The following is a 14741-nucleotide window of genomic DNA, read 5'->3' as shown; positions in this document are numbered from 1 at the left end:
CTCTCTTAGTGGCCCTGAGGGAGTTAATGCTCTGTATTAGCGGTTCTTTTGTGATAATAAAAGACTCCAGCTCATTATCAACCAGCCGAACCCACCCAACCTTCACGACCTGTGACTGAAGATGTACGTTGGACATGTACGTCTTCTGGTGTGGTCCTTCCAAGCTTTGCCGTCAGTTTGCTGATATTTGTCATTCCCATACCTGCACCAGGGTGGTAGCTTTCCCTTGTCAAGTGTATCTTTCATGTAGTGGTTGATTGCTTTAGATTTTTCCCTATTAAATCTTGCTCTGGCCATTGAGTAGTCAGTTCTCTCTTGTATATCGTTTGACAGTTTCCATTTCCTGTGCAGAGTTTGCTTTAGATTAGACAGGACAGTTAGTCTTGATTTTCCTCAGGCTCTCTATCTTGATGATTTCCTTACAAGTTTGGAAGCTGCAATTTCTGCAACAGAGTTGATCCAACTGGTTAAGATTGATGTTGCGAGTAAGGTGTCACACGTGAGTAAACAATTCTATGGAATACAGTTAGAAGCATATAAGCATTTATTCGGGTCCAGAAAGTTTGGCGAAGTCACATGCTGGCTCTTGGATTTGTCGCCAACATTGAAGTTAGTGTAGGGTAGCATTAATAGAACAGCGACTGGACTGTGATCGGATAGAAAAAATGTTTCTGGAGGTACATTAATTAGACCTTTACCAGAAGAATAAGGTCTAGTCTATTTTCATCTCTTGTGGGCTCGTCATTGATAAGAGGAGCGTGGCTGCAGCCTATTTAAACATGGTGTGCAGTAGGTTGTTGAGCTGTGGCGAAAGATTGAAATCTCCACATATTATATGGATGGCTGAGACATGTAGTTTGTTGAAAATACAGTTTACTACGTTATTTATCAATTGTAGATTAGGGACGGGAGGGATGTAGATGAGTGTTATATCCATGATGGCAGTGCAAAAAGTACTGCTTCATAAAACTCTGAATCTGAGTATGAGGCAGAGATCATCTGAAATCCATTTTCACGTACAAACAAAGTTACTACTCCACCCCTTGTACTAATTCTCGATTTGAACTAGACCTTGTATCAAGCAGTGTCCACAACAACTAGGGACTATTCACGTGGCTGTAGGCAGGTCACAGTGAGACATACAATATCTGCAGAACACAAGAACGTGCCTAACTTGTTCCGAACACTTCTAGCATTTTGATAGAATATCTTCCCCATGGCTGCTGGTTTTATTTGTACCTTTGTAGATCTAAGAATTATAGGCTTGCAATGTAGCGTATGTTGTGTCGTGACTATTGTAGCAATTTTACTGTCATTTGACTGACGATCTGACAGAGGCTGATCAACCTGCATAACTGACAGGGCATGGATATTCTGTGTGGCTCAGTTTCATGCCTGTGGCATCATTCCTGCAAATTTATGGTTGGTTTGCTGGGAAATAGTCCAGTCACAATATTATGAACCCCCCCCCCCCCTCCAATGCAGACATCACACATGCCTAGTTCACACATGCCACGTGTCAAGTTCATAAACCGCAAGCATATAAGGCTTGATGTTCGGCATCCGTGAACACAGTAACAGCCTCTGTCACGGGCAAAGCACGCAACCTATCAGACCTGGAAAAAGGCATGGCTATCGGGCCAAGGGTACCAGCATTTCCAAAACAGTGGACTTTGTTAAATGCTCACATGCTGCTGTGGTGAATCAAGATTGGATGAATGGGATAGTTTTGATGACCTGGTGTGCCAGTTGTGCATCCCCATGCGCCATTGATCCCAGAGGTGAACATCGGCTGAAACGGTTGGTTAGGACCGATCGGCACGCTACTGCTGCTCAACTGGTTGTCCAAATGAACTGTGGGGCCACCAGAAGAAAGATCTCCAACACGACAGTGCAGCGAACTCTGGCTCCAGAGCAGATGCTTGGTGACAGTACCCATGCTGCTGTTCATCACAAACAATGCCGTCAGTTTGAACAGAAATACCAGCACTTGCCCCCGGTCGAGTGGCAATGGGTGGCCTTCTCCGACGAGTCCTGGTTTCTGCTCCACTGAAATACGACCACCATCCATGAGTGGATGGATGGTGGGCGTATTAGGCGCGAAACCTCCGAGAACAGACACCTGGACACGATTGTTGGCAGAAGGCAGGCTGGTGGGGGCAGCATTATGGTATGGGAATGTTTTCATGTGGCTTGGGTCCGCTGATATCTCTGGAGGGCACGCTTAACGCAAATGGTTACCTATCGATCGTCGCCGATCAGGTACACCCGTACATGTTGACTGCATTCCTTGGGGGTGATGGTATCTATTAGCAAGACAATGCACCATGCCATGTCACCAGAATTGTCCGTGAGTGGTTTCAGGAGTACGATGAAGACTTCAAGCTTCCTTAGCCACCGAATTCCTTGGATCTTAACCCAATTGAAAATCTATGGGACCAACTCAAGCGACATATCAGACTGATGGATCCTTCACCAAGGAACCAATAGGAACTCCGGGGTGCACTGCAGTCTGCAAGGTCACAGATACCTGTAGCAATTTTCCGTAGACTTATTGAGTCCCTCACACTGTGGCTTGCTGCAGCGTATGCTGCGAAAGGTGCATATTCTGGATACTAGGTAGGTGGTCATAATAATGTGATCGCACCTGTACGTAGCATGGTGGTTTAATTCACGGGCCATTGTGATAAAATGGCCTGATGAGAGCACCCTCTGACCAGGAGGAGGAAGAGGTGACAACCGTATTATCTTTTGCATCACAAATAATTTTGAAGGATGCATATGTGGATGCCCTCTTCAGTAGGATGACTCTTATGGCTGTATTCACGAGTCGCAGGTATTATGACCTAATTTCTTCTGGAGTTGTCTGATGGTTGATTTGAGAAACAAAGATGGCTTTAGTTTGTTGGATGGGTCTTGAGATCATTGGCTTTATTCTAGAGGTGACTGGGACATCCTACTGCAGCTCCTGTTGGAAGAGTGTTGTGTATTGGTTGTAGAGCCAGAGTTGTAGTGGCTTTTCTCTCTGCAACTGGTTGAAAAGGGAGGCACGAGAAGTCCTTCAGCATATGTTTTGCTCACATGGTGTGCATTTCTGTTGTGGTTTTTTTTCTGATCAGTTGTCCATGATTTTCAGATTATTTGGCCTGTTTCGGCTTGTCAAGGTCGATTTGGAACCTCTATTAGAAGAGATTCCAAAGGATCAAGCTGCATTGAGAGGCGATTCCAAATTACTAAGTCTCTGACAGGGAATATCAGAATGGACATATGCATAAGTACCACCTTTGAAGCCAAAGGAATCATACAGTGAATAATTGGCACAGTGTGAACAGTGGTTGACTTAACTGATGTTCTGTCAGAAAAAGTACATAGGATTTGGCAGACTGCAAGTGGAAATGGATATCATTGATATTAGAAGTGAGACTACATATATTAGTGAAATGATCAAGGAAGTGTTTGGGTGTTTCAGATATTTTTGCAGTTAAGTTTGTTCTGTTAGTTTGACAATTCATGGTGTATTCAATAGTAAAAAAAAAATGTGAGGGGGGAGAACTGCTGTATGAAGTAATAAAATTTTCGTATATGGCATACACATGGTAAGAATATACCCATCTCCTTGACATAATATAGCCTCGACAATGCCTTTGCATACACTCCCTAATCGAAGTCCCTCTAGTCACTATTTGGCAGAATAGAGATTATACACTAGCTGATCTGGAACCTAAAGAGTTACCAATAGGTTCGCTCTAGTGGCTGGTCTGTGAACACCGTTTTAGAGCTGTACCCTCAAAATGTAAGGAAGATTGGATCTTGCCATGATGTCCATCATAACCTCAAAAGATATCAATCATACTGCATGATGGAAGAGATGGGGAAGGGTTGATTGGAACTTAGCTCTGGAGACTAAACATGGGTTCCACCACTTCAAGCCTCCAATAAGCAAAGTATTGCACCGATTGATGAGAGTCATCTACCACCTAGTATTGCCTGCTAACACAGAAGGGTGACATTCCTTCATGTGGTGTGGGCATCACACCTCAACCCCTGCTTACGTTGGTTTACACCTGGGTGGTCACCCACAGTGTGCTAGGTTGCTGTATTTCAGGACTTGCACATGTGGGTTATACCCAGAGTTACTAAAATTTCATCATTGTGAAGGTGCAAGCACAGGATTTGGCTGTCACAAACCGACTGGATTTCACTGAAATTAGGTCCATGAGTGCACTCGAATAACAGTTCCATCAGCGTTTTAGACACCCAGGTAGCAAATACAGCTTGAAATATCTGACAGAATGTCTGCAACAACCTCAAGGACTGTGCTTCTACAAGACAGAACGTCCTGCCCAGGATATATCAGATAGTTGGTTCACCTGTGAGGGACAACAGTGTCAATGTCACAAACCTACACTCTTAGTCTGAGGGACGGGATTCAGGCTGCCGGTGATGCAGTTATGGTGTCTGGGTAGCCCTGACATTCTAATCCAGAGCGCATATACAGGGTGTTTCAGTTAAACGTTTCAGAACTTCTAAGAGGGGTAGGGTACATCCTGACAACTCGAAATCATATAGCAATGTGGGGTCGGAAATGCTTTCCTGAAGCGGTGTTGTACACAGAAGCACCATAAAGAAAAGAGACCGTAAGTGAGAAATCGTTTTAATAATACATGAAAAGAAGCAAAAGGTACATGGATTAAAGTAAGTGTTCGAAGTTTCTTCCACGGGCTACAATGCACGCCTCACATCTCCGACGCATGGACATCCGAACATTCTGGAATACTCCAGGCGAATTTCGAATTTCTTCGGCAGCTACTGCGATTCTTGCAACCAGCTCCTCAGCATTGTCAACAGGGGTGTCATAAACTAGCGATTTCATATGACCCCAGAAATAAAAATCAAGACATGATAGGTCGGGTGACCGAGCAGGCCAACGCACGGAACCACCACGTCCGATCCACTGTTGACCAAATGTGACATCCAGGTAGTTACGAACATCTCCGCTATAATGGGCAGGGGTTCCATCGTGTTGGAACCACATTGTCTGTTGCGTCGATGCAGAAATCTGTTCATCTCTCAAAAGTTGTGGCAATACGTGCTGCAGAAAGATCAAGTAGATAGGTCCGGTTAGACCTATCTACTTGATAATCCATGTACCTTTTGCTTCTTTTCATGTATTATATTAAAACGATTTCTCACTTACGGTCTCTTTTCTTTATGGTGCTTCTGTGTACAACACCGCTTCAGGAAAGCATTTCCGACCCCACATTGCTATATGATTTCGAGTTGTCAGGATGTACCCTACCTCTCTTAGAAGTTCTGAAACGTTTAACTGAAACACCCTGTATTGTTTTCCGGGTACTGGGTGTTCCATTTGGGCTCTGCAGTGGGTGGGGAGCCAGGGCACTGAACCAAATTAAAAATGTTGTGAATACTGATAAACTTATTTCTTCAGGGGGCCCCAATCTGCAAAAAGAAATTGGGAAACAGAAAGCACTATTGCTGCAAAGAGACAACGGATTGAAATACCATCAGTGCCTGTCACAAAGTTTTTAATCATCCACTCCAACAGCAGAATACCTTTTTGGAAAAGTTTTGCCCTTTTTTGTACATAAAGGTTTAGAAGGGTTAGTAGGTTTCCCTAAATCATTTAAGAGGCTTTGTTCTGGGGACCTCTTTTTGAAACCAAAAATTACAGGTATCCTGAGCAGCTACTCTGAGCAACAATAATTGTAGGAATACCTATTAGCATAACACCTTGGAAATTTTGTCTTCTAACTCTAATAGTAACACATATAGAGACCATAGCCTCATAGGCTTAACATAGAGGATTTTTCCTTGTGAAAATTCCCATAGACTTTACATTGTCCCCTTTACATTCTGCAAAATGGATAATTATCTTATTACCTTGAAAATTTACTGGCTTTGGGGTGGCCCCCCCTCTGGGGAAAAGCCATTAAACATTTATATGTCATTATATGCTGTGGATATATCAGTCTTTATTACTTAGATTTCATATTTACATTTCGGAAAAGTCCCATAGGTTAACATGGGACTAGATTTGGGCTACTTTTAAAGAAACTTAAAGTGGTGGTAACTCTCTTAATTTTGGAGTTGAGGATCTTACTTTGGAGGAAAAGAATCTCCTTGAAATTACTAATTTTGTAAATAATTTTGTGGCGCCCCTGTCCATTAGGGGCTGACACCCGTAAACCAACAGTAGTGAATTCTTCAACTGTTATGCAGATTTCATCCCGGGCGGGGTATGTTAAATATTGTTGGGATATCAGAGACTTGGTGTCACACAGATATAAGGGATGCAGAACTGGAATTTGGGGAGAACAACATCTACAGAAAGGATAGACAGGATAGGAAGGGGGGAGGGGTTATGCTATTAGTTAAGAAACACATAAAAACCAAGTAAGTGAAGCCAGTCAACATCGCTGGACAGTGCAGTGTTGAGTCAGTTTGGTGTGACATAAGCATTGGGAGATCAAAATTGAGAGTAGGAGTGTGCTATAGGCCTAATGACTCTGATGAGTATAATAAGAAACTGTACAGGGAAATAGAGTGGGCCAGTAAATCAGAGAGTCTTATAATGGGAGATTTTAATTTCCCAGATATTGACTGGAATTTGGGGGCTGGTCGCTCACACACTAGCAAGGCTTTTGTGGATTTATTGGATGATTGTTTTCTACATCAGCATGTTCGGGAGGCAACTAGAGAGATTAATACTCTTGATTTGATTATCAGCAGTGATTCTTCATGCATTAAGAATCTGCAGATAAATGAACCACTAGGTGGCAGTGATCACAGTGTGCTGAAGTGGGATTTACTGAAAGAGGTAACTACCATTAGGGGTAAAGGGAAGGGTTATTGCTTCCGTAAAGGCGACTACGATGGACTGAGACAGTATTTAAATTCTATACAGTGGGACCAACTGATGATGTTACCCACAGCAAATTCAAAATGGGAAGCATTCAAAGAACTTATCTTGGAAGCTACTAGGCTTTACATACCAACTAAGAAATATTGTTCAAGGTTTAGGCCAAAATGGATGTCAGATGAACTAATGAGGCATATGGCAGAGAAGAAAAATGCATGGGATACTTACAAATTAACACACGACACAGAAGCCTATGATAGATACAAGTTGATATGCAACCAAGTTACAAAGGAGGTTAGGCAGGCGAAGGCAGATTACGAGAAATCCTTGGCAAGGGATGCAAAGAAAAACAGCAAAGAGTTCTTTACTTATGTAAACTCTAGAAGGAAGGGGATGAATCAGATTGGTCCACTTGATATTGATGGGTCAACTGTTGATGATCCTGCTCAGGTAGCTAACAAACTAAATGAATATTTTGCATCGACATTCACACATGAAGAGGTATTCTGCGAGGGGAATGCCAGAGGTGTATTCAACTCTAGCAGTAAGCTACAGAATCTTGAAATAACTGGGAGTCAAGTGGAGGAGAAACTGTTGAAGATAAACACAAGAAAGGCACCCGGGGTGGATGGGATCTATCCAGTTATATTAAAGGAGGCAGCAAAGGAAGTAAGCAAACCCTTAGCCATAATTATGAGAGCTTCCTTGGACTCAGGGGAGGTACCCATAGACTGGAGATGTGCAAATGTGACCCCAATTCACAAAGGAGGATCAAAGGCTGACACAAGTAATTATAGACCTGTGAGCTTAACTTCTGTTCCAGGAAAATTAATGGAGGCACTGGTTAAAGAAGCACTGCAGGATCATTTAGACAAGACTTCAGTTATAGCTCGGACACAGCATGGTTTTGTTAAGGGGAAGTCTTGCCTGACCAATTTGATTGGGTACTATGATGCAGTCACAAAAGAACTGGATGCAGGGAATAGCTATGATATTATATACTTGGATCTTAGAAAGGCTTTTGATACTGTTGCACATGGAAGACTGCTACACAAATTGGCGCAGTGTGACATTGGAGGCAAGTTGCTGCTATGGATAAAGGGGTGGTTGAGGGGGAGAAGACAGAGAGTGGTAATCAATGGACACTGCTCATCGTGGACTAATGTTATTAGTGGAGTCCCTCAGGGCTCAGTGTTGGGTCCATTATTGTTTTCTGTATTTATAAATGATATTGATGATGGTATATCAAGCTTAATGTCCAAGTTTGCAGATGATACAAAGGTTGGCAGGGTTGTCAAGGACACTATTGACACTATGCTGCTGCAACAGGATCTGGAAAGGTTGAGCAGATGGGCTGAGAGGTGGCAAATGAAGTTTAACATTGACAAATGTAAAGTACTACACATGGGAAACAGCAACGTATCAACTCTGTGGTACGCTGAGACATACGCTGACAGTGGTAGAGAATGAAAGGGGCTTGGGGGTGGTTGTGCAGGCAGCTATGAGGTTCTCTGAGCAGTGCAGATGGGCTGCAAGAGTAGCTCATGGAGTATTGTCAATGATATACAGGAATTTTTCCAGCAGGGATAAGGAGGTGATTATTCCCTTGTATAAGGCAATGGTCAGGCCACACCTAGAGTACTGTATACAGGTCCGGAGGCCTCATTTCAAGAAGGATGTAGAGCTGCTGGAACGAGTACAGAGAAGGGCAACAAGATTAGTGAATGGAACAAAGGGGTGCTCTTACGAAGAAAGGCCTAAGTTTTGCAAATTGCAGTGTCTGGAGACTAGGCACCAACGAGGTGATCTGATAGAGGTGTATAAAGCCTTGAATGGTTTGAGCATGCTCAATGCTGATGGGATTCTTCCTCTTGCTCAGAATAATCACCTGAGAGGGCATAAATTCAAATTGAGGAAAGACAGATGTAGGATAGACGTGCGGAAATTTGCCTTTAGCCAGCAGGTGGTTGGTTGGTGGAACAGACTTCCATCCCTTGTAGTGGAATTTGATAGCCTAAATAAGTTTAAGGCTCAGCTGGACAGATATTTTGAACGAACAGAGGGGTGAAGTGGAAGTGGGTTTTTTTTTTTTTTTTTTTTTTTTGGCTGATGCTGCATAAGCTTGCTTTCTTGCATCAAATGCCTCTACTAATGCTAAAGCTAATGCTAACTTCAACAGTTTAACAACATATAAACATATATATATTGTTGAACTGTTGAAATTGATTGGTTATTGTTGTCTAAATTACTTGATTATATACTAGCTGATATAATTGGATAAAAATAAGACTTAATTGGATAAAAATAAGACTTTGAATGAAGAAGATAAGAATCGTCAGTCTCTCGTTAAAGAAGTTCAAGCTAGCACAGCTGAGAACGGTGAGAGTTATGGAGTTCTTGATTTCCCAAGTGGTATAGGGGATAAAATAATTAGTTTGTAGTAGGGAGGACCAAGGGATTTCTTTTATAGGTGGTTTGAACCTCGGAGGATCATTACATGCCTCAGAGGTGTGTGTGTGTGTGTGTGTGTGTGACATTGACTAAGATAAGAAGGGCTTTAGGAGAAATAATGTCTAAAGAGTCAAGTAAAATAACAAAACCACGTCTAATAGAATTTACGGTCTCTGGGCTGATATGAGGCCGTGACCACAGCTTTGGTTGTGGACAATGAGTGCCTCAAGGTATGAGCCAGGTATCTAGAGGAGAGTGCTTTCTCAGATAAAACAAATGTAAGATTTCAAGATTGAACTTCATAAGAAGTCTTATGCAGAGGTAGTGCGGTAGGATCTCAAGGACACTACTGACTTATGTTGAATCAAGTTGGTTGATCCTGTTGTCATCCAGAATAAACCAAGATCCAAACAGAAGACTGACAGTGCAAGTTGGGATAGATCCTTATCAGTTCCTAGAGGTGTGCCTGATCCTCAGAATCTGATTATTTTTAGGCCTACTTGAGGACTCTTCCTTGAGTTTGAGTCAGGATATAAAGCAGAAGGTGACTCAAGTTATTAAGCGTGATTACAAGGAGATGATAGTAAAAGGTATTTGTCTCCTTAGGAATAGGGGGATTCTTGTGGAGACCACAAATTCGGCGGATGCTAATAGAATTTATTCTGCCTCTGCTTTGAAAGAGAGGTCTTACAATGGAGAAACCTCGGTTCTCTGGTCCATCTGTGTTAATATATGTTGTCCCTTGTGAATATTCTAAGGAGGAAACTTGGTGATATCTTCTTTAAAAACTTAAGACTATGGTTTTTCATAGGATGTAGTTAAAATACAAGGTGACTTTCAGATTTCATTCTGGATTGGGTGCAAAGGTGGTTAATTGGGTGGTTGGATTTAGTCCTTGTATGATGAGGTATATTTTGGACAGCAATAGAATCTATCTAGGATTTACATCACACAGGTTCCATGGGTTTACGATTGTAAGCAAGTGTTTGTGTTGTTTGAGTTATGGCCACTCGGCACAAATTTTGTTCACATAAGCCAGTTTCTTGTGGACACTGTGCAGAGGGTGGTCGTGTCTACGGAGATTGTCCCCATAAAAATGTCTCCAAAATATATCAACTGCAAGAAATTACATCCCATGCAGAAAGATTACAATCTTTCTGCAAGGGATGCCAAGTGTCCAGATTACTTAAAAGCAGTACACAGACAGTAGAACCAAACATGAGTGATAATGGTTCAAATTAAGCAACAGAGTTGGCTGATAAGAAGCCAATTTTAGGTAATATTATATATGAGGGGATAAAAGTTCTTCAGATAAAATGGTCAGTGCTGCAGAGTGGCCATGGATGAGATTAGAATAACAGCATTTGAAAATAATTTTGATATTATTTGCATACAGGAACCCTTTCATTCTGTGCAGGTGGTGGGGCCCACAAAGTTATGGTTTTTCTCACCTCGGCAAGAATTATTTATTTGCTTGACAAACCTCCAAAAAGTGCCATAGTTGTTTTTAATAATGATCTGGTTGTTACCAACATTACAGGTCTGTGCATGGACACTGTGACTTGTTTAATGATTTCTACACCTTTCATAAGTTTGTACATTGTGTCTGTTTACTGTCTGCCAACTGAAGACATACAATTGACTCTCCATCGTTTTGACAATATATGTACTAATTTTGCTTCTAAAAATCTTATAATAACCTTATAAAAATCTTTATAATCCGCCAAATATAAGATTTTTATCTTATAAAAATCTTATATTTGGCAGATCTAAATGCCAAATCTAACTTTTGGCACAGCTCTTTTACTGACCCTACAGGATTAGTTCTTTAAAATAGTATTCACCGTTGAAGCAGTGACACATAATTCCCATGCAATAGATAAACTTTGTCCTGCTTCTTACTTTTTAATCATTTTCATCTTCATTTCTAAATTAATTGTTTCGTTTCCTAGCGCTGCCACCACTTGCACTTTCCGATCACTTTCCCTTCATTATTGTAATAAGTAAATGGGAATGAAGAGAAGATTCTGAAAATTTGTTTTTTATGCGATTGAAGATTTCAGTGAAGGGGAAACACATTTCATCATAATAATGTAAAAACCCACACAATTCTAATTATCGGTATTATCACAAGTGCATTAAGTTCGAGTTTACTAACCGTTTATAATAGATTGTGCCAACAGAAAAGCCCAATAAACTGGAAAGTGCAAATTGTTTTTATTGTTTTATGACGTTCAAAATTGATTCTTATAACGGAACATATGAAAACGATGCAAGTGTAATGCATTCACCAGCCTGACCCCATAGCCTTTCCTCTCAGCCAATAGTAGCGTTTGTAAACATGTTGCCCACATGTTTTGTTTTTGCATCCTTTAGTTAAAAGTGATTTTTGTGTTGTTCTTATTTGACATAAATTTATTTAAAACTAATACAATTTCCATTATAAAAATGACCTTTTAGAGAGTTAAATAGCTTAGTTTTTTTAATGAAATTTTCAACTTCTGTCTTGGAACAAATTACCAAAGGGGGAAAAAAAACAAAAAAAAAAAAGTGTTTATTGGGTTTACATTACAATATTTTCACCTTCATTTATTCCTGTAGGATGAAAAATAAGTTTCCATATTTTTTTTCAGTTTGCACTGGCCGGCAAAAGCTTATGCTAAGTCGAATTTATATAAGTCGAGTATTACATAAATCGGGAGTGCTTGTATTTTAAAATTGCTTTATTTTTGATTTAATTGCAGTTGGACCTCTGTTTAACGACGAACTTCTTTATAGCAAATTTTTTAAAATTCCTTTTGGTAATTACATTTAACATAGTTTCCATAAAATGAAGAAAATTTCCATATAATGAACGCATTATGCGAGACATCTTTCTATGTGTTGTTCTTGCTGCTTGCCTATAGGCAATTAGATTGCATGAATTAAAGGTTAAAGGGATTACATTCCACAATGTTAGTGGTGTCCATAAAACTCATGTAGCCACATACTGAGAAGTTGCACTAGTCAATATGCTTTCCATAGCCAGTCAGAAGATTAAGAAGATTCCTGACATGGATAATAGCCTCTGGTTAACCGGTGTTGTGGTTCACCTTTGCTGTAGTAAGCAGTCATCTGTTTTTAAGAGACGTGAGTAATCCACACCTTTCAGTAAATTTCTGCTGGTCACAGTAGCTGAATATCACCCTGAGTAATTCCGACAGTATTCAAAGAACTGGTGATAGTAGCAACGTTTGGAGGGAGGGGGGAGTTTATTGAGGGCAACTAAGATATTAAATAAACTTTCCGAACATGAAATGGTAATTTTGAAACTGTGTCGGGGCTTTCACTGTGAAGAAAATGTTCCACAATATAATGACATAGAGCTAATAATTTAAAAAAAATGGGAAAAAAAAAATCTGTAGGCATTATACAAATTTGTATCACCAATCTTCAAAAAAACCAGCATGATTTAAGGATCACTGCTAAAGAACTTGATGTGGAAATTATAAAAATTGGTAGTGTGTCCGGGTTACGATGCTTGCAGCTTGCAATTGCGGTTTGGGACATTATCTTGCTTTGTGCAAACATATTGAATTAAAAGTTAAATATTCAGGATTATTAAACCAGACTTTTAAATCTAGAATTTCTTAACGATTTAGCACTAATGATTGATATCCTGCAAGATACCTTACCTCTCAGAAGCATTATACAAAGCCACATCATCACTATAGTAAAAGCATATAAATTAATTATCAATACCATTGCTAATATGAAAAATTCTGAAGGAAATTATGAAGCTAAAATTGAGAGCGTTGAAGTCAAAAGAATTTGAAGGAATCGAAAGTAAGAACAAATTTAAAAAATTACCTCGTGGCAAGTTATTAAATGTCATTGTTTTATCCTTAAAGGATCAGTTATTAATGCAACAGAATAATTTTAAATTAAATAAAAAAAATAATATTATCATTGACGATGAGGAATTGAAAGAAATTTTAAACGTATGCTACCTGGAAACATGGAATATTGAAGAACTTTCATCTCCATAGCAAGATGGTGATAAACGAATAAGAAATTTAAGTTTTCCAAAAAAATATGAAATAAAAATTAATTTTAGGGATTTCGTCAAAGACAGTTTATCTTTGAAATTGAGTGAAATTCCATTTTCAATTAAAAAAGCCAGAAATAACCTTTATACCACTGCGATTAGTAGTGTTGAAGCTGAGCAAGCTTTCAGCGTAATGATTAATATTATAACAATGAAAAGAACACCACTGCGATTAGTAGTGCTGAAGCTGACAAGATATTTAGCGTAATGATTAATATTATAACAATGAAAAGAACATCTTTGATAATTAAACACGTTGCAAATATGTTGGCCATAAATCTAAATGGAAAACCATTGCTTCAATTCGATCCAGATCGTTATGTCAAATCTTTTATCTGTAATCATAACCCAACTATTGAGCAAAGCAAAAGATCGACAACAAATAGCAATAAAGAAATAAATTCTGTATGGCAATTTTCAAAATAAATTTTTCATGAATACTTGTTTTTTTTTTTTTTTTTTTTTTTTTTTTTTGGTAGTTGTTGGCGCATCGGCTTCTGTGGCCATATTGCACCTCCCAAGGTTTTTGCAGTACTTTGATCCAAGCCCGAGGCGGGAATCGAACCCGCGACCTTTGGGTTGCCGGGCAGGTACTTTACCCACTCGGCTAGCCCAGTCGGCTGAATACTTGTGTAATAATTTTTTTTTTTTCATGTAATCTGTGATTTTTGTGTACCTTTTCTAGAATAGTTTGTTTTTTATGAAATATTTCTTTTTGTATTCTAGAATGTTTTGTGATAGTTTTTTATGTTGTTTGTTATGTGGGAAATATTTCATGTTATTGTTTATTTGCAATATGAAAATTTTATCATGAATAAAATGTATCCATTATTATTATTAGCATATGGTGCAAGGAAGCCTGAGGCTTATGCTGCACCAGCCAAAAAAAAATTTCTGAGTTACTCTGTGAGAGAGAGAGAGAGAGAGAGAGAGAGAGAGAGAGAGAGAGAGAGAGAGAGAGAGAGAGAGAACAAGAATCAGAAGTAGAAGGGAATACCAAAAAAGAGAAGAATGATGATATTCAGTTCAATGCCCTGGGTGTGCCAAGCCCATACTCACTAAATGTGAGCCCCTGGAGATTATATTTTCCTAGTTGTAAAAAAAAGAATAAAGTTGGCAAAACTGCGAGCCCATTGTTAAAATAGTTCACTGATTATATAGCTGCTGTAGTTGAGGCTTTTGCTGTGAATATTTACCTGATAACTCAGGTAAATATTTAAATATTTAACCACCTTTTTAAATTTTAATTATCATTTTTACTAGCCACTGAAGTACTGTGTTTGTAAGATAATTTAAGATATTTACCCACCGATAAGAATCACA

At 39.5% G+C, this 14741-nt stretch overlaps 1 protein-coding gene across 1 annotated transcript in view; it reads left to right on the top strand.

Moving 5' to 3' along the window:
* LOC150083164 (protein disulfide-isomerase-like) overlaps positions 1–14741 on the top strand; it is a 544047-nt gene that overhangs the window by 261102 nt on the left and 268204 nt on the right. The gene's annotated exons all lie outside the window — the stretch shown is intronic.

Source organism: Mastigoproctus giganteus, chromosome 7 (genome assembly GCF_048544385.1).
Source record: "Mastigoproctus giganteus isolate SK-2022 chromosome 7, ASM4854438v1, whole genome shotgun sequence".
Classification (NCBI taxonomy): domain Eukaryota; kingdom Metazoa; phylum Arthropoda; class Arachnida; order Uropygi; family Thelyphonidae; genus Mastigoproctus; species Mastigoproctus giganteus.
This window is presented reverse-complemented; position numbering and strand designations above follow the sequence as displayed.